Source organism: Panthera tigris, chromosome C1, assembly GCF_018350195.1.
Source record: "Panthera tigris isolate Pti1 chromosome C1, P.tigris_Pti1_mat1.1, whole genome shotgun sequence".
Lineage (NCBI taxonomy): Eukaryota > Metazoa > Chordata > Mammalia > Carnivora > Felidae > Panthera > Panthera tigris.
The window spans coordinates 185050967-185073820 of NC_056667.1; the positions used below are offsets into that span (position 1 = coordinate 185050967).

Consider the following 22854-nt stretch of genomic DNA (forward strand, 5'->3'; position numbering starts at 1 on the left):
CTAAAAAAACTTTTTTTAAGTTAAGAAGGAAATGGTAGATAAAATTAAATTTTCTTATAACCTGCAGCCCATTTGTAAATACTTTAGGCAAATACAGAGCAGAACATTTCTCCAGAACTCCCTACTGTCTTAATGTTAATGCCTTACCAGAGGGAAAATAACTTTAGCTTGACAATAGCAAGGCCTCTGGTATCTTCTGAGTCCTCTTTAGCATATGAAAGTCCTTCTGGAGGCCTCTCTTTTGCCTTTACCTCCCATAACTCCATAGTATATAACCAATCATTCTTCACAACCCCAGTCCTGTCCCTATGCTTTAATAAAATCATTGCATCAAAGACGTCTAAAAAATCATTTCTTGGCCATCAGCTCCAGACCCCACCACTCCAAAACCCCATCACTAGGAGCTGTCAGTGCCTTGGTCCACCAACAAGTAAGAGTCACCATAACAGCTGTGACTGTCAGCAGTCCTGGCTGTGCCAATGCCATCAAGTCCTTCTAGTCCTGTACCACGGCTTGCTTTTGTCCCACTGGTCATAGACTCTCATCTCCAAAGGGTATGTTTAGCATGTGGTGAAGAACGCTGGACCTGAGCCAGAAGATATGTGTTCAAGCCCTGCTCTTGAACTGCCACTCACTCACAAGGTCACCTTGACAAGCCCCCTCAGTTTCCTCACCCACAAATTGGTGAAAGTAGTCTACCTGTCTTACAAGATTTTTGTGTAAAATAGATGTAATCACTATAAGTTTTGACTCAGATGTAACATGTATTACTTTTTCATTGACTTTAATTCTTTAAAATGTTTATGTTTTATTTATTTATGTTTTTTAACGTTTTATTTATTTTTGAGACAGAGAGAGACAGAGCATGAACGGGGCAGGGTCAGAGAGAAGGAGACACAGAATCTGAAACAGGCTCCAGGCTCTGAGCTGTCAGCACAAAGCCCGATGCGGGGCTCGAACTCACGGACCATGAGATCATGACCTGAGCCGAAGTCGGCCGCTTAACCGACTGAGCCACCCAGGCGCCCCAAAATGTTTATGTTTTAAATCATTAAAATGAATCAAGCTGAAATTATCTGAGTAGAGGGAGGATCAAAACCTTAACCTTACAGGGAACATGTTTTGTCATGAAATACACTAGCATCTTCTGCTCCTGGGAATGTTCACTTAGCCTCTGCATCATGCAGAGGGAATAAACAGACACAGGAATAGCCATGACTTTTGTGAACCTTGTAACTACCAAACTTCACTAAATATTCAAGACAAACTTAACTTGTCCCAGGCTACCACTACAGAAAGAAAAACTGTGAACACCTTAGTTCATTGGCACTTTGCAACAATAGAAAAGGTTGCCTTATAATTATAAGTTTGCAGGCACTGGGGGTATCCCCTCAGAAGCCAGAGGTGCCCTCAATGGGCATTCTATGAACAAGGAGCCTGAATGCAAAGGAGGCTGAGTTCAACAAATCATTGGTTCTCAACCTTTCCAGCCTCACATCCTCCTATGGTGTTTTAATGCCCCTTTTAATATCCCAAAGTAAAGTTCATAATAATATAACCTGCTTATACACATAACTGCAAAATAATCACACAATGCCTTAATGTTGTGTAAAAAATTAAAGGAAAGTAACTTATAACAAAATAATGTATAATTTGGATATATAAATTCTTAGATATGACTAAACCAGAATAATAATAGTAGGCATGGGGTGTTTTAGTTGTTGTTGTAAATTTTAATGTCCCCACAAACTTTTAAATTGTTGTTTAAAGCATGTGACTACCCCCATTGAAAACCACTAAGCCTGATTATCTCAAGCCCCCTTCCCCCATCTCTTTGCTTCTACAATTTATGAAGCATCCAGCATATTAACAGAGTCATTTCCCCTAGGGCTGGCCACCCAATTGGTATTTTCTAGAGTGTGATGATGACATGCTGATAACTGGTGGCCACCACCCATTCCTCGGAAAATACAAAGTGAGTGAGATAAAAACTTTTAGGAAACGCCTAAAACATTGTTCAGTGATAACCAACCAACAGTAAAGACAATTACCAAATTCCACACCACTTGCAAGGAGTATTTGGATGCTGCCTAAAACTGATCAAGACTTTCTGCTGGAATCCTAGTCAAATGGGGCATCAGCTTCCATGTCCCTCCAAGTAACTGTCACATCAAATCATGTTCATAAGTTAGGTAGACTGACAACTGTGATCAGATGTGTTTGTTTAGAAGCATGGTTGTATTGAGAAGGTGATTTTACTGATATCACTTTGCAGATTGGATTCATCAACAACGGTGTGATCAAAGCTGCTGATGTGAGTATTAATAGCAGATGCACTCCTTATGAATCTGAGTCAGTAAGAAATATGCCTTTTCCATAGGTTACCAGTTGAGCTGTATGTGCCATACTTTATTCATATGAATATTTATCATATAAAGTAGATAAATTCTGTGAAGAATTCTAGTTAAAGATAAAATTTGGTTAAGTGGTTTTGAATATTTGATAGATGAGAAGTTTTGTTTTGTTTTGCTTTAATTCAGGTAACAAAGTTCATTGTGATGAAATCTGAAAATTCTTATTATATTCACAATTTTCGGTGCCAGGGTAGGCCTTGCAAAACAAATTTGCCATCCAACACTGCCTTCGCGGATTTGGCTTCCCCAAGGCTCAGTGATAGTGGTAGCTTACATAACTGCTGTGGCTTCTCAGCATAACTTACCACCTGAAGAGGTAGTAAGTCAGAACCCCCTAATAAAACTTTGACATCACTGGTTCAAATATATCTTGAGTATTGACATATCGCATTATATTGGCTTCTAAACAGATTCAAAGAAATAAAGTACACTGCGTATCAGCTTTTGATATTAACAAGTCAACCACAAAATGTAATGGACTTAAAACAACAGAAAGCATTTCCTCTGGTTCTGAAGGTCAGCTGGGTAGCTCTTCTGGGCCAGCTCCACTGCAGCTTTATGGTCTAAGACAGCTTTACCTACATGTCTGGTGATCACTGGGCTGATTAGTCTAGGAGAGATCTCAGCTGGGAAGGATCATGTCAACTTCAGATTTCATCCTCCAGTAGACTAACCCAGAATAGTTCTTATGGTAGTAGTTACAGAGTTCCCAAGAGTGACAAGAATGTGGCCAGCCCTAATGCACAATCCCTTTTCAAGTGTCTGCCTGTGTTAATACGTATTGTCCCTTTGGCCCAAGCAAGTCATATGGCCAATCCCAGAGTCAGGGTGAAACCACCCTGACATGAATACAGAGAATGGAATGATTGCCATTTATGCAAACATTCTACCACAGTTCAAGATTTTGTGGAGCTAATTTGAACTTGAAATGTTGTGTGTGAGTAGAATAATTTTGAGTCAAAATTTTGTCTCACCACTAACAAAACTTGTGACAGGGCTCATAATAGTTGGTACCTGCTATTTCTCAGAATTATGGTGAAGTTAATTGAGATATGGAACATATGAAGTATTCACCAGTAGTTTCTACTGTTAGTATAATTATTGTTATAATTGTTATGTTTATACATGTATACTTGCACTTGCATATTTACAGCCATTTTTTAGAAAAACTTTCTTCATATCGGGTGTATAACAAAAATGTATGCTTTGTAATAGAATAAGCATATACCCTTAAAATCCATGTTATTGTCTCTCAGGTTAAAGAAATGAACATGTATAAAAAGATTAGCAAAACAACTTATAAGCAGACATTTAATCCAGAGCCCTTGTGAAGATGTTGGAAAGAATGTCTGGAGAAATCTTCATCCTATGGTAGGGAACTCACTGTGAAGGAACTTAACAAAAAGAACTACTGGAAGAAGAGGAGGCTTGCCATGGTCCCCAGAAAATTTACCACTGGGTCCCTGTGGCCGACTACAGTCAGGTGAGGTTGAGAGAGGTGTCTTCTTCTCACCAGAAACAGTTTTCCACATGACTGACTGTCTGAAAATGGCAACTGTATGCAACTGGGGATGGTCCCCTGTGGGGAGAAAGAAGAAACTGGGGAGGTTTCCTAAAGCAGGAAACAAAGTGGATTTAGGCAAGCATTGGGGACCACAGGTATCAGGGCAGATCTGGTGCAACACACTACCAGGGACTCGAAAATGATGAGCAGATAAAGTCCAGCTCAAGGGGTCTGACCTAGAGCAGAGCCCTAGACACGAGTATTGGGGTTTGAGGTCTAATTTCAAATCCATGAGAGAATTGGGGGAAATAAGAGGATCTCTTTCTGTCCTTCTTAAATTCTTAGCGGCAGCAGTGGGGTCATTTGAAGAAACACAAGAGAACAGACAGACCTGCCCCATTCACACAGGAATTTGAAGTTACTATATTAAAGCTCAGTGACTGCTGTGCCTTCTCTTTAGTTTCATCTTTAACAGTTTTTCATAGAGTTCTGTTTCTGATTCTTCTATTTTTTTGCTTCCATCCCCATCGATCTCTGAAATGTCCCCTTAACCAACCCATGCCAAGGAAGGAAGATGGGAGGCCTCCTTCATGGTGTGAATGAGGTGTGGCCGAGCTGTCTCTTACCCAGTTATCTTCTGTACACAGTCTCCCCTGGGGTCCACTAACAAGGCAAAAAGCAAAATGAGAGGGAGAGAGGAGAAGGCCAGGAGGCGAAGGCTGCACTTCTGGGAGTAGGTGCTGTTTCCCCCAGGTAGCGTTTCTCAAGTCAGAATAATACGCAGACCCCCTTTAAAGGAAAAAATTTTTGTAGATTCTCAATGACCACTTAAATTATTTAATATTATTTATCTGTGTATAAACTCAAAGCAAGGAATAAACTTCTTATAGCTCTTAGGCCCTTATGAAATACAAACAACATTGGAAATTACCTAAAAATAGTATCATAAGTGCCAGTAAGAAAATAGTAATGTTAACTTAATGTAGTAGATGATGTTGCTTCTTTAAAACTACATCCTCACTCATAAAATGATGGTAGTTCTGGCTGCTGCTGCACAAGGCATTTTGAAGTCTTTATCCCAAATGCCTCTGTATGGTGTGATGACTCACTGTCCCACCTCTTATCATCTCTAACATACCCCATTATTAAAGTAGTTCTACTTGGTGCTTATACAGTCATCACAATAAAATCTAACATGGGCTCTGAAAGCATGTGGCAATACTCACTGGTATCTGGTTATCCATTACTCTTATTAAATTACCATAAGGTGAAAATACAAAGTTTAAAAGTTCTTGGAGAGAACTTGACAGTTCTGAGAATACAGTTGCAGACTCAGGAAACTAGCATAGGTAAATTAGTTGATATTTTCTATGCTTCGTAGCAGGGACACAGGCATCAACACAGGGGGTAGAGGCCCCAAGGAAGCCCATGCAGGATGCTGGGCCATGTGCACCAGCATATGAGAGGGATTTCTGTAAAAGAAAATTACAGTGACTTGCAGAACCACCCAATACAGCAACATAGCCCAGCCTCCTCCCTCCTATGGCCTGGTCCCTAGACTATGGATTCTTCCACTAGAGCAGCCAGCCCCAGAGAAAGACAACAGCTGCTAGTTTGAACGAGCCAGCCTGGCATAGGTGTGGAGGACACTGGACTCAAGCTAATAGTTATGGGTTCCAGTCTTGACTCTATTACAAATTAGGCATGTGAGTCTGGCCATTCTCCTCCTCCCTAGGCTTCTATTGCCCCATGTGCAAAGTGAAGAATTTGGACTAAATCAATGGATCCCAAATCTGACCAAGCACCAAAATCACCTGGGAGCTTAAAAAATGGATACTTAGGCCCTTCCTCCAATCTTCTACTGAGTTGGAATTTCCAGAATGGGACCCATACTTTTTCCCTACCCTGATCCTGAGGGTCAGCAGCATTTGGAAACCATTAAAACATCTCAATATCTTCCAACTCCTCTAGTATCCAAGACAATTTGTGCCTGGAAATTATTTATACAAGTTCTATTTGCTCTAAAATTAATTTTCATGTCCTACAAGGGAAGAATAATAGACTATTGTGCAAGTTGGGGCTTTGCAGAGGCCTAAATCAATTACACAAGGCCTCCAGTATGCAGGAGACTGGTTGGAGGGGAGATGAGCCACTATTCATACATCAACATCTATGGTTTTTAAGTGTGGGAGTTATTGAAAGGGGTTGTCTGTTGCTACCTACAATGGCTTTCTTTTCCAGTATGAACAGTGATACATTGGGTCAATAAAGCAAAACTGTTCATCTGGCAACCTCAGCTAAACTCTCAGCAACATTTGGCCATATCAGTTTCCAAACTGGTGCAGTTATTTCCCCCAGGCTGCCACTCTAATCCACATCTGTTTTGATGACTCTGTCCTGGTGACTCATGGTGGCTGTGAAATGGGACAAGGCCATCACACCAAAATGATTCAGGTAAGATTAGTGCCCATCCTCTCCACTATAGAAAAGTGTAGCATCTTACCATCAGCCTAGCAACTGTGTTCTTTGTTGAGCAGGAGAAATACCATCATTTTAAGTGCACAGATCAATTATAAGACTCATCTTGATTTCAGCAATGCGGAACTGCAAAGCGAAGGACTGGGTGTTAGAATTGAGGAAATATGTGATATATTCTTCCTGCATACAAAAGGTCTTCTGAAAAATGTGATGCCAGTTTTCAAAGAAAGAATACTTTCCAGCTTTATGGCACCTGCTCAAAGGAATGCTATGTTAATTCAGATCTTCAGTTCGAAATGTATGTGTTTAATAGGATGAGAGATTATGTTTGTAGAATTCACATTCTACTTAAGAATTCCACATGACTGGCCTCCATGTACTAATTCAAAGAAATATTTCTAATACTGTTTAAAGAGTAAGAGATTATTTGCAGTAGGAAATTTCCCCTTCTTTTTTTCTTTTAAATAAGAATGTGTTGAATATGACACTTGAATCAAAAATGTGGGAGCCATTGTGGGGTGGCAGGGAGTGGAGAGACAAAGCTTGTCTCCCAAATGAGAAATAGGAAGAAAATACTTTCTTTAAAAAAAATATTATTTAATAGTGTGCTCAGAATTGGGAAATTACAAAAATCCACAGGGCCTTCTTTGAACATATACTGCTTCTTTACAACAAAATCCTTATGCCTGCAAAATGTCCCACAAAGGAAACATAGTCTGCTAAATTGTCTGTAAGTCACAAGAAGATGAAAGTGAAACAGTAAGATCAGGACCTCAACCTTGCCTGCGTGTGTCATACTAAGCAAGATGTCCCAGAGTGACCGTAGTGCTACATGGTTCCTATGAAAGTGGTATAAAAGTACAAAAAGATTCTTTGGTTGGCCACATGTCCCTGAAAAGCAGCATATCTTTTACAGTGCCATTTAAAATCTTCAAACTCATAACCTGCATATAAAACCCAAGATGCTGTCTTAAATGCTTGTCCCAATAGGATACTCAGGTTTTATGTTCAGTTCAAAAAGGAATTAAAGGTTTTTAATGGGGGGGGGGGACTTAAAACCAATGAAATAAACAATATTTTTCTTCTACCTCTGGCAGGTGGCTGGTCAAGAACTAGACATCCCCCAGTCATAGATACATCTGTCTGAAGCAAGCACCAGCATGGTGCCCAATCCTATCTTCACAGTGACGTCCATGGGAATAGACATCAATGGGAAGGCTGTACAGGTGACTTCTCTTTCATTTATCAGTCCCTTGGTGACAGTGCTGGAAGAGACCTTGTCCCCACCCTTCTTTTATGGGAGATGAAACTGAGTCCAAGAGAAGTCATGTGGCTGGTTCCAGATCACTTAGCTAATTACCCACAGAGCCAAGACTCCAAGTCCAGTTTTCTTAGGCTCCCATTTGGTGCTTTGTCCTGGGCTGTTTTTCATAATTAACATTCTGCTGTACCTTTAGCAACCTCCTTTTGTCTTAGGTGAGAGTGTCCCTCCCTGCTCTCACCCCAGCACACCAGAGAAGTACAGAGTAATCCCATCACTAATAGGACATCCTAATTCCAGGTAGGGCTTGGCCTGTCTTTTAACCTCTCTAAGGATCAGTTTCCTCTCTGCAAAACTTCACCCAAATACCACCCATCTCATAGAATCATTGGGTGGCTTACAAAGATCATGCAACAAAGCCGCCACCACCACCTCTCTCCTCCCCACCCTCCAATGTCCAGAAAACCACTGCTTAACCATTAGTCACCCACAAAGACAAACACCTAGATGAAAAGAGAAAATGTCAGCCTGTTGAATATGCCCATATATCATGTGAACCATGGATTCCCAAAGTATGTTCCTTGGAACAGTGATCCCATGACGTTCTCAGTGGGGGAAAAAAAAGGATTCTATAGCCAAGAAGTTTGGAAAATATTACATACTACATCCCACTCGTAGAGGCTTATGATGCATATTGGCATAATAAAGGCTCTGACAAGCCAAGCTTACTTAACCATGAAAACATTTTAATTAATAAAACCCCTCTTAATATACTATAGAATTAGCACCCAAGAGAAACACTCTGGGAAGTTCTAATTTGGTTAAAACACGTAGGTGACTGAGTCTATCTTTCATCTTTTATCCAGATTCTAGTTACCTTGCAGGCCCAGGTGCCAGAGAGACACCCAACACATGATGAGGCATAATCTCAAGCACTGATAAAGCAGGGACACACACACACACACACACACACACACACACACACACAAAGAGGAAACAACATATTTTTAGAAATATTCTGATATTTTATAATGAAGAATCATCATAAGAAAAGTCGTAAATTTGTGTGACCTCTTTTATTGATCCCACAGTGACTTACATTTACTGAGGACCTGTCATATGCTAGGTCCTGCTACAAACACTTAGAGAATAGCAGTTAGTGAAACACAGAGAGCTTGACCTCATAGCAGACAATGAATAAGTGCTTGAGCCTGGCCCTGAATGCAGCAAGGAAAGAAGCCATGCAGGTATTTGTAGGCAGAAAGATCTTACTGTGCTTGAGAAGCCACAACAGGTCAGGGGAACTGGAGCAGAGAGAGCAGAAGGGAACAAAGTAGAAGAGGTAAGAAAAATAGCAGAGGGGTGAGGTTGGGGTATAAATGTTTATTGTTGAAGCTTATCGCTTCTCGGCCTTTTGGCTAAGATCAAGTGTATTGTTGAAGCTGGATAAGGGGAGCTAGTACACTATTCTCTGTACTTTTATGTATTTTGAAATGTTCTATAATGCAAAAAAAAAAAAAAAAAAGCTGGAAAAATTTGTATCTGGCATTTAGAGCTTTAATAGAGGAAGGTGACCCTACCAAGGAATATAAGGTGAGAGAATTCTCCATACAAAGAAAGGAGTTCAGGAGGTCACAAAAAAATGAAACTGTTCTCTGCAATATCTCACTCTCTTAAATAGGGGACACTTATCTTAGGAGACTATCAGACTGCTGACTGTAAAGTTATGCGTAGGAGTGTGAGGTCAGGACACAATAAGGAGACAAATACCTGATATTTGAGCAGGCAGAAACCCTGTAACTTCGGTTTGCCTTGGATGTGGCCCTCTTTTGGAAGGCACCCATTTGTAACAAAGTCAGTGATTGAAAGATGAATGAACCAGAAAGATAGATTTATGAAAACAAGGATCTCCCTAACACATGAGAAGTCAGAAACCATTTCCCAAAGAGTGGATAATAGAAAAGAAGGAACAGAAACTAAGAGGGAACATGAGAGGTGTTCTGAGGCTAAGATGAATAAGTAAGGGCAGACATGAACAGATTTGTATTTGAAGTAAGGGTAGAAGCCAACTTGGGGCCCACTGATATCAAGGGTCAGCAGGTATAATCTCAAGGGCCCAAGATTTCACCTCAATCCTCTTTATTTTCATTTCGCTAGTAATGTTTAAAAATTTTAAAAAGAACATTTTACATCATCAGAATGACCACTTTATAAGTGCAGTATTGCCATGAGATCTCTTTGCCCACATTTGGGACCAAGAACTATCTTTTGTGTCAAGGCAACAAGAAAAGGGCAGAGGGGCACCTGGATGGCTCAGTTAGGCATCTGACTTTGGCTTGGGTCATGATCTCGCGGTTCATGGGTTCCAGCCCCGCGCTGGGGTCTGTGCTGATGGCTCAGAGACTGGAGCCTAGTTCAGATTCTGTGTTTCCCTCTCTCTCTGCCTCTTCCCTGCTCACGTTCTGTCTGTCTCTCTCTCTCCCAAAAATAAAAAAAAACATTAAAAAATTTAAAAAAAAAAAAAGAGCAGAGATGGGCTTCATAGGTAATTGGTGTTTTTTTCTTGCCCAGTGAAGAGCAGATGATGGCAAGGTATAAAGTGTAGATGAAAATTTAGTGGCATTTTAAAGAAGAAGGATGGACAGGAAATTGATCTGTTGACTGGCACACAGTAGGCACACTTAGCTTCAACATATGTGTGCTAGAACAATAAAGGCTTTTTCCACATTCCAAGCAGCATTTAGCTTCAGAGAAACAACATCATCAACCAACTAAATTAATGTTGTTATTTGAATTTTATTGGTATAAAGATTGGTTTGTCTGCTTCATCATTTTATTTTTGCTTTGGAGGTATAAAAGAGCTATAACTCTAAGGAGACGCTACCTAGCTTTATGTTAGCATATATTAAAACAACATTATAATAAAAATAATTGACATCAACACTGTGAGATCCACAGGCATATTTGTTTCCTCAAAGGGGTATACATTACTCAACTTTAAGAAACCCTGCCTAGAGGATTGGGAAGCAGGTTCACAAAACTGAGAGACTACATTAGAATTGATTTAAATATTTAACATTTTCCTGTTTCCTGTGCCTTCTTTTTCTGATGTCATTTCAAATATTTACTTTTAGAATGACTGCCAAATTCTTATGGCCCGTCTTTAGCCAATCGTCAGGAAAAACCCTGCAGGAAGATGGGAGGAGTGAGTGAATGTGCTCTTTATTATCCTTGCCAGGAAAAGACAGATACATGCAGATGGGTGATGGCCCTCAGTGCATGGGCTGATCAGTGGTGCCCATTCAAGAAACAAAGCATTTATTAACATTTACTTCTGCCTTTCCAAAGAGCAAAACCAATGTCTGTATTCACGGAAACTTGAGTTTATTTCAGAACATGATAACAGCAGGGGCTGTAAAGTAAAACACAACTTAGGGTTGCTGTCCCTGATCTGTCACTAGCTTTAGTAGACAAGTTTCCCCCACAGTCCCTCAGGACCTTGGTTTTCTCCCCAGAGCAGCAGAGATAATAGCAGTCCTACTATGAAAGGATTACTCTATTTTGGGAGCACCTAGGTGGCTCAGTTAGTTAAGCATCCAGCTTCAGCTCAGGTCATGATCTTATGGTTCATGGGTTTGAGTCCGTGTTGGGCTGTGTGCTGACAGCTCAGAGCCTGGAGCCTGCTTCAGATTCTGTGTCTCCGTCTCTCTCTGCCCCTCCCCTGCTCATTCTCTCTCTCTCTCCAAAAATAAATAAAAATATGTTTTTAAAGGATTACTCTACTTTTAATAATAATTATTATTATTTTTACAGTTAGTATTATTATTTCCAGCCCTACTCAGGTTACTCCAGTAGGAAAGCTGACACAATATACTGAGACACCCAGCCAAATAATTTGGGGGAGAAAAAGCAGAGTAAAAGTACATACATCTATAGGCACACACACATATACATATAAACGTGTGTGTGTATATATACTTATCTGTGTAGATACTTATGTAAAAAGTACATGAATGTGGTCTAGCCCCCTCCTTAATGTAAAAAGCTAAAAAGAGTTTTAAAATAACAAACTTTATACTGTGCAACCTAAAAAAATAGAGGGCCTCAGAGCACAGCTAGCAGCTGCCCTTAAGCATCTCTCTTGAAAAGCATGACCTATGGCTTATAAAAGGCATAAGTGAATGTGGGTAGGAAGCTTGTTCTAAACAAGAGGAGGCAAGCCCAGCATTCAAGGTATTTTTCATTATTTTCCCTAATTGTATTTCTTCATAACTAATCATGTCTTCCAGATTGCAAAAGCCTTAGAAGAATCCATCAATGTCTTGACTACTGGATATTTCAAGTAAAAGACATTTTTACTTTGGTTTAGATTACACCTGGGCAGAGATGGTGCTCACTCATAAACCTGAACAGATGCCCAGAGAGCACAGGAGCTCTGCTATGCCCACTGTTAACCTTAGTCATGGGTCATGGCAGGGAGGCCCGGGGACTCCTTGGGGCCACAGCTGTTTGCTGACCAGGAGGGACACCATAGCTATCTACACACACTCTGACCAGTTCCAGTAACCATGTGCTGGAGGGGAGGGGTCATACACCGATGGACCTTCACCCTGTGTCTGCGGTGCTACTCTTAGAACTCTGGTCACACGTCCCCCTTGCCAAAGAAGGGGAGGGAGGCCTTCAACCATGGGGTAGGTGCTCTGTCCATCTCCAGGCCCCACAGTCCAGGGGGCAATGAGACCACTCATGGGGAAAGGGCCTTTTCTTTTCACTGCTGATTTCTCTTCTCAGAGGCTACAACACAGATATGGACTGGGAGAAGGAGGAAGGTGATGCCTATCCACATTCTGTTTATGGAGCATCCTGTTCTGAAGTTGAAGCCGACTGTCTGACTGGGACTCATAAGGTAAAGAGCAACTTTTGTGTTCACCATCTGGATAGTGTAAACACAAACGTTGACATGTTTTCTATGTGTACATAATAATCAACTTGATCCTCCCAGTGGAAGAACCAGGAACACATATAAAATTTTAGTAAAGATCTATTTTAAATAAATAATATTTTTCCATTATATATTGTCTCTTGGAATAGCTCCTCAGGACTGACATTGACATGGATGCTGCTTTCAGCATAAACCCAGCCCTGGGCATTGGACAGGTGTGTGTTACCAAGACCACCCCATGACCATAGGAACTTCTGATCAGTTCCATTCAGAATATTATTTCCAGGAATCCTCAAAATATTGTTTATACCAGGTGCAAGTATTCTACAATGTAGATTATATTACATACACACACAAATAGATAAAATATTGGAAGAAAATTCAAAAAAAAAGTTAACAATCATTGTCTTTGTATGTCTTTGTATGGCAGGAGTATGTGTGACTTCTCCTCCTTTATAACTCTCTGTGCCTTCTAATTTTTCTTCATGAATATTAATATGTTCATACTTAGGAAACACTATATAAGTACATATTAATAAAGTTACATTAGTATTCATATTAATATTAAATTTATACAGACTGTGCAATTTAGGGAAATATAAAAGTAAAAGAAATGCTTAAGCACAATTTTTTTGCTTCCTGTTGAATTTAACTCTGATTTTGATCTCATAAATAATAAAATTAATGCACCCAAAGTCTTTTTTTTTTTTTTAATTTTTTTTAACGTTTATTTATTTTTGAGACAGAGAGAGACAGAGCATGAACCGGGGAGGGTCAGAGAGAGGGAGACACAGAATCGGAAACAGGCTCCAGGCTCCGAGCTGTCAGCACAGAGCCCGATGCGGGGCTCAAACTCACGGACCGCGAGATCATGACCTGAGCCGAAGTCGGCCGCCCAACCGACTGAGCCACCCAGGCACCCCCAAAGTCTTTTTTTTAATGTTTGTTTACTTTTGAGACAGAGAGACAGAGCATGAGCTGGGGAGGGGCAAAGAGAGAGATGGAGACACAGAATCCGAAGCAGGCTCCAGGCTCCAAGCTGTCAACACAGAGCCTGACGTGGGGCTCAAGATCATGGACCATGAGATCATGACCCGAGCCAAAGCCAGGTGCTTAACAGACTAAGCCATCCAGGCTCCCCACTGCACCCAAGTCTTTTTAAACTTTGAGTTAAAACCTTTCCAGCTACTAATGGAGCTTTGTTTTTTTCTAGCCTTGCTACTGAAAGTGGGGCCAGTGGACCAGCCACATCACCCCACCCTAGACCTGCCAACTGCCCCAAGGTGAGGCAAGGCAGCCAGCCCACAGTGTACACCCGAGCAGCATGCTGAAGAGGTTGAGCAGCTTGGTGTCGCACTTGACAGACACATGGTGATTTCATCTGCCAACAGCTTCCCAGCATCCTAAGTCCTGAGAGACTTGTTTACCTGGATTGGCCACTGGGCTTTATAAGGTCTAATAGTTTTATTGATCCCTCTGTGCTTCTCAAAATGTGGTCCTCAGACCCTGCAGTAGAAGTACTTATAAGTGTTTATGGGAAACATTCCTGTGCAGGAATTAAGCCCAGGCTTATACTTGTTCCATCCTAACTGGCTGAGACAGAATCTGCACATTTAACCTACACCTGAAATTCATCTGAAGCCTTTAAAGTTTGAGACCCTCGCATGGCTCATCCAGTCGTCGCCTCCCCTTCCCTTTCTTCTACCTCCTCCCAGCTCATTCTTGCCTCTTTATTGTTTAAGCAAAGGCAGAAAGGGAGATGTCATGACAGAAAAACCCTACATTTGTCCCGCTGGAAAAGGAAAGAAAACTAGAAGTGTGTTAGACTGCATCTCCTGGACTTTGATATTTTCCTTTAGGGACAAACATTTGGAAATATCCAAATACAGTTTTTAAATTTGTGTGCCTTATTCCTTAATTTTACATTTCAATAAAATGCAAACGGTAACTCTCCTTCAATTTTTTAGCCTCCAGGCAGACACCCCTTAGAGCATAACAGTTTGTAAATAGAACTCAAAATGGCTTTTAATAAAAAATATTTAATTTGATAAAAGTTTTTTTCATCACGTCTTGTTTAACATTTATCTACTCTTCATAGTATTTTATAAAGAGAAGAATCCATATATTATAACTTAATAGTGTTCCATTTTTCTAGTTCATGTTCCTTTAATGTTAGCTAATTCTCATCTAATTCAACAGATATTTATTAAGATAAATATGTACCAGGCCACATGTTAATAACAGAATACAAGAAGGTCAAGGCCTCAGAATGTCTATAAATGTGAGAGAGAGCAAGAGGAGAGAGGCAAACAAGGAAAATGCCCTCTGAGAGCCACCATGATGGGGGAATGTGTTCAAGACTCAGTGAGCCTCAAGGAAGTGCTTCCTAAATCCAACCAGGAAGTGGTAGGAGGATCCACATGCTCCAAATAGACAGGAACTTGGAGGATGAAAAGCAGTTCTCCAGGAAGACAAGCTGAGGTAAGGAGCAGTGAAGAGAATCAGGAAAAACTGCATTTACAAAGACTTGGAGCTCTGGAGGCACCTGGGTGGCCCAGTCAGTTAAGCATCTGACTTCAGCTCAAGTCATAATCTCATGGTTTGTGAACCCAAGGTCCATGTTGGACTCTGTGCTGACAGCTCAGAGCCTGGAGCCTGCTTTGGATTCTGTGTCTCTCTGCCCCTCCCCTGCTCATGCTCTGTCTCTCACTCTCTCTCTCAAAAATAAATAAACATTAAAAACAAAAACAAAAAACAAAACAAAGACTTGGCGATCTGAGTGAAATCTAGTGGGCTTGATAATTACCTGGAACTTGACAAGTGTCGGGTACCTGAAGTGTGGGGCACCTGGGCAAGAACTAGGGATGAGGCCAGGCAGGATGGCAAACACCAGACCCTGAAGAACCCTTCATAAAATCCATGCTAGGCTGTCAAGAATGACTCACTATGGTTTGGAGCTCCATTTTCAGTCACATTGAAATATATATTCAATCAGTATCATATACTTATAAACTGTGAAATTTTTGCCTGTAGATTGAAAGAGAATTTATCCAAGCCATGAGATTATATACCATAGAAGAACTGAAATATTTCCAGAAGGTGTGCTTTATTCTCAGAGTCCAGATGACTACAAAATCCCTACTGTCACTGATATACCAGAAGAGCTCTGTGTCACTTTGGTGCACTTCCAAAATCCCACCGTCATTTAACCAACCAAGGTAAGAAATCAAGACCTCTATGTGAGTTTGTAGAGCTACCATAACAAACTACCACACACTGGGTGACTTTAGCAACAGAGATATATTTTCTCAGTTCTGGAGACTAGAAGTCTGAGATCAAGGTTTGATTTCTTCTCGGGCCTCTCTTTGGCTTGCAGACAGCCAGCTCACTGTGCCCTCCCATGGTCATCCCCTCTGTGTGCATATGTCTGATGTCTCTCTCTGTGTGTCCTAATTTCCTTTTCTTATAAAGACACTAGTGATATTGGATTTGGGCACACCTTAAAGACCCCTATTTAAAGACCTTATCTCCAAATATGGTCACATTCATAGGTACTAGGGGTTAGGACTTGAGGATATGAATTTTGAGAGAGCACAGTTCAGTCTATAACAGCCTACTCTTTCAAGAAATAATGAAACAGTTCCCTGAATTTGCTTATTCCTTTGAATTGAAAAGGAGAAGGGAAAAGAAAAGCCAATTCATGGCAGAGTGGTGCTCAGTCTTGAGATCATGAAACAAATGTAATCAAACAAGAAAGGTCAAGGAAGAACCAAGCATCATGGGTCATTAGGCTAAGGGCCACCACAAGATAAAACTGAAATTGTCGGCAAATTTCACCCACCCAGAACTTTCTTTTCTTCACCCTTCTCACATGTCCTCTGGACTCAATTTTTTCTTGTTTATCTGCCTCTTTCCACACTCTCCCCAAATCAGAATAGGCTTTCAAACAAGTTTCTCACTATTTGCTCTGAGCTATTAATAGCTGCTAATACAAGAGGTATTGACTCTACATTCCCTGGGCCATATGGGCTTCAACTGACCCATAAAGACTTATGGTGAGAGCTCTTGAACACAAGTGCACAAAAAACACAACTTCCCCAACTTAAGTTCTGTTTTGAGCCCACATCTGGCCAGAAAGATGGCAGATGAACCTTAGGTTTTCTAGGAAATTGCCTCTCTTTTTTGAATGTAGGTCAAGATTGGGAGGAAGGCAAGAGTTCCTGTCTGAAGGGCCTCTATCTATTCTTCTGTACTGGGAGAATCTCTAAAGACCATCCTAACATAGGGTGCAATTCTGCCTTTTAGAGTGTAGCCACCTCCCTGCCAGTTTGCTCCAAATAGGACACAAGACCTTTCTGCTCTCACCCCCTCCTCCTTACTTCTACCAGCAATCCCTTTCCCTCCACATTTGCTTCAGAGTAAAAACCAAAGCCTGAGATAGGCTTTATCTGCTTGGAACCCTTTGTCTCATCTCTCACTAAGGGCCTGGACACAAACCACAGACCACACTACTTTGAAGAAAGAAAGAAAGAAAAATAAGTACAAAGAAGCGTTGGTGAATCATTCAAAATATAATGTTACCACATGGTTAATTCAGAAACATCTAACACACACCAAGGAAGTTAGCACACATGTGGACTTCAACAGTTCACGCTTGAGGCAAGCACTTCAGTCTTTCAGGCTTAGCCATAAAGATTGTGGTTGCTTTACTTGGGTTTTGAGTTAAACATAAATGGTCTGGAGCCCAAGTTGGAATATTCTAGAGGGCACCAAGGGCTTTGGTCTTTAGGACATTACCTGGGCAGACGAACAGAGGTTTTAGCTGTCCCACTATCCTGATGTCCTGGGATATTTTCATGAGCTACTTTGAGGAGGACCCCATACACAAATCAGCGTGAGGGGAATTCAGTTCTGGCAACTCAGACATACTCTACTCTGAGGATTATAAAGCCAGAAGAGGTGAATTGAGAGATGGAGAAAGAGAGAGAGAGTGTGTGTGTGTGTGGGGGGGGGGGGGGTTGTACACAAATTAGTCCTAGGAGAACCAGACATTTCTGATAGCCTTTTGCCCTCCTTTCAGGGTTTGGGTGAGGCTGGAATGTTTTGGAACCCTCCGTGTTGTTGACCATATATGAATGCAGTCACTGCTGCCCATAAAGAAAGGGGGCTGACCAAGACCTTCACCCTGAGTGGCCCAGCAACTCCTGAGTTGGTTAGGGTAACTTGTGTGGATCAATTTACTGACATGGTAAAGGTGGTGAGGAGAGGTCCCTCTGGTAATCACCACTTTCATGGACTTCCAGGTTCTTAGTATGGATTTGGTAAACATGACAAAAGCACAGGGCAGGTTCATGTTTTCCAATAAAAATTCTCACTCTGCCTTCACCTGCTACTACCTATATGCTCCAAAGCAACTGCAGAGTGAACCTCTTCAAATGATGGCTTGTTTTAGACCTCAAAGAAAATCAGACTCAAATGAGCCAGTGCTAGTAGCAAATGGACATGGTAGCTTATTTCTTGAAACATTTTATCAAAAAGAAGTTGATACGGTATTTTAATTACCTTAATAACCAAATTAGGTTAAATGAATATCTGATCTGGTCAGTTATTCAGAAAGTATTTGTTAAGCAAACTAATAAAAATAATTTAACTTAAAATATCAAGTCACTTGGCACTCTTCGATATGCCTTGTAATGACACACTAATGACACAGTTTCATTTTCCATCTGTTGAAATATGTCTAAAACTATCCTCAGGGACTATTCCTATATGGAAATGCTTACTGCAACCCTAAATGAGGCTCTAGTATAAAATTAGATTGCAATTACAGGGCTTCTGAATAAGACATATCTTATCCCAAACATAAGAAGTTTATAAGGATAAAAAGATTTATGTCTCAAGGATTGAAAGAAACAAAAAAACTATATAATTTTGATAATAAAATGGACATCAACTTGTTCTTTTTTTAAAAGTTTATTTATCTTGAAAGAGAGAGAGAGAGAAAGCAGGAGAGGGAAAGAGAGAGAAAAAGAAAATGCCAATCAGGCTCCACGCCCAGTGCAGAGCCTGGCATGGGGCTTGATCTCACAATCATAAGATCATGACCTGAGCAGAAATCAAGAGTCAGATACTCAACTGACTGAGCCACCCAGGTGCCCCTGACTTGTTCTTAAAAAAAAAAAAAAAAAAAAAAAAAAATTCTTCTTCTGTGGTGCCTGGATGGCTCAGTCAGTTGAGCATCTGACTTTGGCTCAGGTCGTGATCTCATGGTTCATGAGTTTGAGCCCTGCATTGGGCTCTCTGCTGCCAGTGCAGACCTCTGTCCCCCCTCTTCCTCTGCCCCTCTCCCAATTGTGCATATGCTCTCTCTCTCTCTCTCTGTCTCAAAAATAAATTAAAAAAAGAAACCTTAAATTTTTTTCTTCTGAATTACAAGTTTTTTATATAACAGAATTTTATTATCTTCCTTCTTTTGATCTTTTTTAGATTCCTAAAGATGATCCTTCAACATTTATACCTTAGTCTATCCATGTGTCTTAATCCTATGTTGTTCTTAGAAAATGAAAGAATACATGATTGACCTTAAAATTTTCAAACCAGAGCAAAATGTAGGTTGGCACCCAATTGTCAAAGATAATTTTAGTATCTTTCGGTTATTCTCTGTGGTTTAGGTCACTGCATTATTATGTTTTAGGATGCAAATTTACACCAAAAATATAAGGAAGCTTAGAATCAAAAATTCTTCTTTTCATTTGGATTATACTGAAGATCTACAGCATCATGATTTTAAAACATGGTAGGGTTTTCATTACCATGGAACAACTGAAGAAAATGCTCATGCTTTGTTCTTCAGAAATCTGCTGACTCCTAAAATCATCCACCCCAAAACTCTCAGGATTGGATCCCCAAAGCCAAAGGTTTGGTTGTAATAACCAGCTTGCCTGAAAAATGCATGGCTTATAATGTTTGCCAATCTCCATGGTGTAAGTACACCCACCTTGGCCAACTCCAAGCCACCAACGATGAGGTCTCTGAACATGGGATTGGAAGAGATGTCTGTAATTGGCTCTTGTGATCTCCAGCACTGCAAGCCTTACCACCATCTTCGGGTTCCTGCCACTCCCATATGGCCTGTTTAGATGAGGCTTACGGATGTAAACCATCCAAAGCCTCCAGGTGGTCCTCATCTGCCATGAGCCATGCTAGTGGTATAGTGTCTTCTTCTGGAAAACCATACGGAGTAAAACAGTGATCTCAAATCACCTTGATTTGGTTTGGTGTCTAATAGATGAAATCAGCACCACATTCCTTTTGCCATTTCAGAGGAACACAAAAATACTGGGTTTTTTTTTTTCAGTTATTTCTTCGCTACGTTACATTGCATTTTCCAAAGGAAATTCAGGGTTATGCCAGAGAAGGTGTTCAGTCCCTATGAGGTTTGAAACACAAATAAACAAACTAAATCACTTGTGATCTGTGTGCTAGATGGTAAACTCTGTGTTTATTAATAGTAATTTTGTGCTGGAAGAAGTAGCGTGCATGACTGTTTATGTGTGTTGAGACCAGATTGGAAGAAGAGAAGGCTGGCAGTGGAAAGGAAAAGCCTCTTTCCAAAGAAAAGTCTCTCAGTCAGTGTCTCTTATTCTAAGAGAAGTCTGTGTGTGTACATATATTTTTAAATGTCTGAATTTACCCAATAATCTAGTTTTCCTAGAACCCAACCCACACAGACTCATTGTGCCAGACATAACAGCAAAAATAGGGTTACTGGTATATTTTTCCATCAGTAAAGTAGGAGGACACATTTGTCACAGATGCAAGTTAATTTTAAACGTATTACATTTCATAGATTGTGTGGGCAAAGCCTCTGAAAACACTTGGGTAAGCCTCTGACTCTTGATTTCGACTCGGGTCGTGATCTCAGGTCGAGATGGAGTCCCGTGTCAAGCTCTGTGCTGACAGCGTGGAGCCTGCTTGGGATCTCTCTCTGCTCTTCCCCTTCTTGCGTGCATGTGCATTCTCTCTCTCACACTCAAAATAAAATAAACTTTAAAAAAAAAGAAATTGAATTTTTATAAAATAAGTCTGATCATTTAAGTAGTACTTAATTAACTTGAAGAATTGGGGTTGGGGAGAAAGTATTTACAAAAATAGCACATTTTATAGGATAGCAGTTTTCAAACATAGGATTAATATTGTAATGTCCTTAAAATTTGACAGTTTTTAGTATCTATCATAAAACTTAATCCATGTTATTAATTTACATAAATATCTTAAAATTTAATTATTGACTATCTAATTTTAAAGTGTTATCACAGTGAGAGTTACACAGAACTGTAAAGTATGATCTTTTTAACCAGTGGTCCATAAATGGTGAAGTGCCCTTTCAGTGATAAAAGCACATAATAATTATTATCTTTGGGCAAAACTGCAATTTCTTGTTACTTAGAAACCTACCGGGGCTATTGCTTAATTGTGGGTTCAATAAAAGTTTGTCAGAAGAGAAATACCGTGTGGCCTGTCTACACTCCCTGTGCTCCACCTTGCTCCTTTTGACCCATGGGGCCAAGGATGTCTTACTTCTTCTGGACCAAAAGCTTATGACAGAACAGTCTTGTGCCAGATTACAAAAACACTGGGCAAATGGAGCTGAGTGAATAGTAGTGGGGAGGGACTTGATTTCTGTTCAGTGTCTTGAACCTGAAGACAATCACATATGCTCAAGTGTTAGAAATGGGAGAGGTCAAAAAGAGGGCTGGGACAGGAGGGCTGGGATATCTATGTTGTTTCTTTTTCTTTTTTTAAGTTTTATTTATTTATTTTGAAAGAGAGAGCATGAGCAGGGGAGGGGCAGAGAGAGAGAGGAGAGCGAGAATCCCAAGCAGGCTCTATGCTGACAGAGCGAAATCCTAAGTGGACTCATGAACTGTGAGATCATGACCTGAACCAAAATCAAGAGTTGAATGCTTACCTGACTGAGCCAGCTACATGCCATGTTGTTTCTTTTAAGAAAAAGTCTTTAAATCCTCTGCACAATGGTGTAAAATGGCCAAATTCCTCACACTATCAGAACACGTGGAACCACAGGATGAGTTTTCTGGAAGCAGATGCTGAGACAGAGTATGGGGAGCAGGATGTTTTCAGGGATCGACACCTGGCACAGGAAGGCTGAAGAAGCAGAATTGGGCAGAAGGAGAAGTCGAGCAAGACCCCCAAGGCATCAGGAACCCAGCAGGAGCCTTGGAGCAAGCACTATCTCCACCAACTGGTCCCACTTAGGCTGTAAGAGACAGGCCTGTGTACCCCCACTGTACCCCATGGCACTCAGTCACTGCGGGGCTGCCTCCATCCCCTGACCCCCCTGCAAGACCTTGAGGAAAGAGGCTCTCTGCCCCTGAGGCAGACCCTGAGGGAGCTCCCTTCCTTTGCTAGATAGGATGCTGCCCCATTCATAGAGTGTTGCATAAAGCCAATTAGATCTTTACATTTACTGGGTTGAATTTTTATTTTTTAACAGTATCATGTGTCATATACTTAATATAAAGTATCTTAAACATAAACATAATATAAAGTATACTTTAAGTGTCTTAAACTTCCTTTTCATTATTTTTGCTGGTTTGTTCAGGGACAACCAGCTGGTTCTTTTTTTTATTTATTTATTTTTGAGAAAGAGAGACAGAGCGGCCAGGGGAAGGGCAGAGAGAGAGGGAGACACAGAAACCTAAGCAGGCTTTGAGATGTCAGCACAGAGCCCCAGGCAGGGCTCAAACACACAGACTGTGAGATCATGACCTGAGCAGAAGTCGGACGTTTAACCCAATGAACCACCCAAACACCCCTCCATTTCTTCTCTTAATTTTGAAGTTCTACTTTACCATGAGTTTACTTTTCCATTTACTCACTTTAATAAACAGACACATATTTCTCTACTACTATTTGAAAACAAGACACCAAATATTTCCCCCATGAAAAATTACTCTCCTGGTCTCCTGCTCCAACTGTCCCCATATTTCCACCCTTTGCCCTAGTGAAATGACTTCAGTGCCTTCTACTTTCCCCTCTCCCCAGCAACCCCCCAACCCTTAAGCTGTTGAGGCTGTTGTGTATTTTAGTTTACACCATTAATTGAATTTTTTTCACTATATGACTCTTTCTAGCATTTATATTACACTTCCCTAAAAGCCTGCCCTAAGCTCTTAGATTTCCTCTCCTCTTTACCCTTCTTATCTGAGCTACTTTACTGTTTGATCCTTTT

At 40.7% G+C, this 22854-nt stretch overlaps 1 pseudogene; it reads left to right on the forward strand.

Moving 5' to 3' along the window:
- LOC102949224 overlaps positions 1-19139 on the forward strand; it is a 67862-nt pseudogene extending 48723 nt beyond the window's left edge.
- Positions 19140-22854: the final 3715 nt, after the last annotated feature.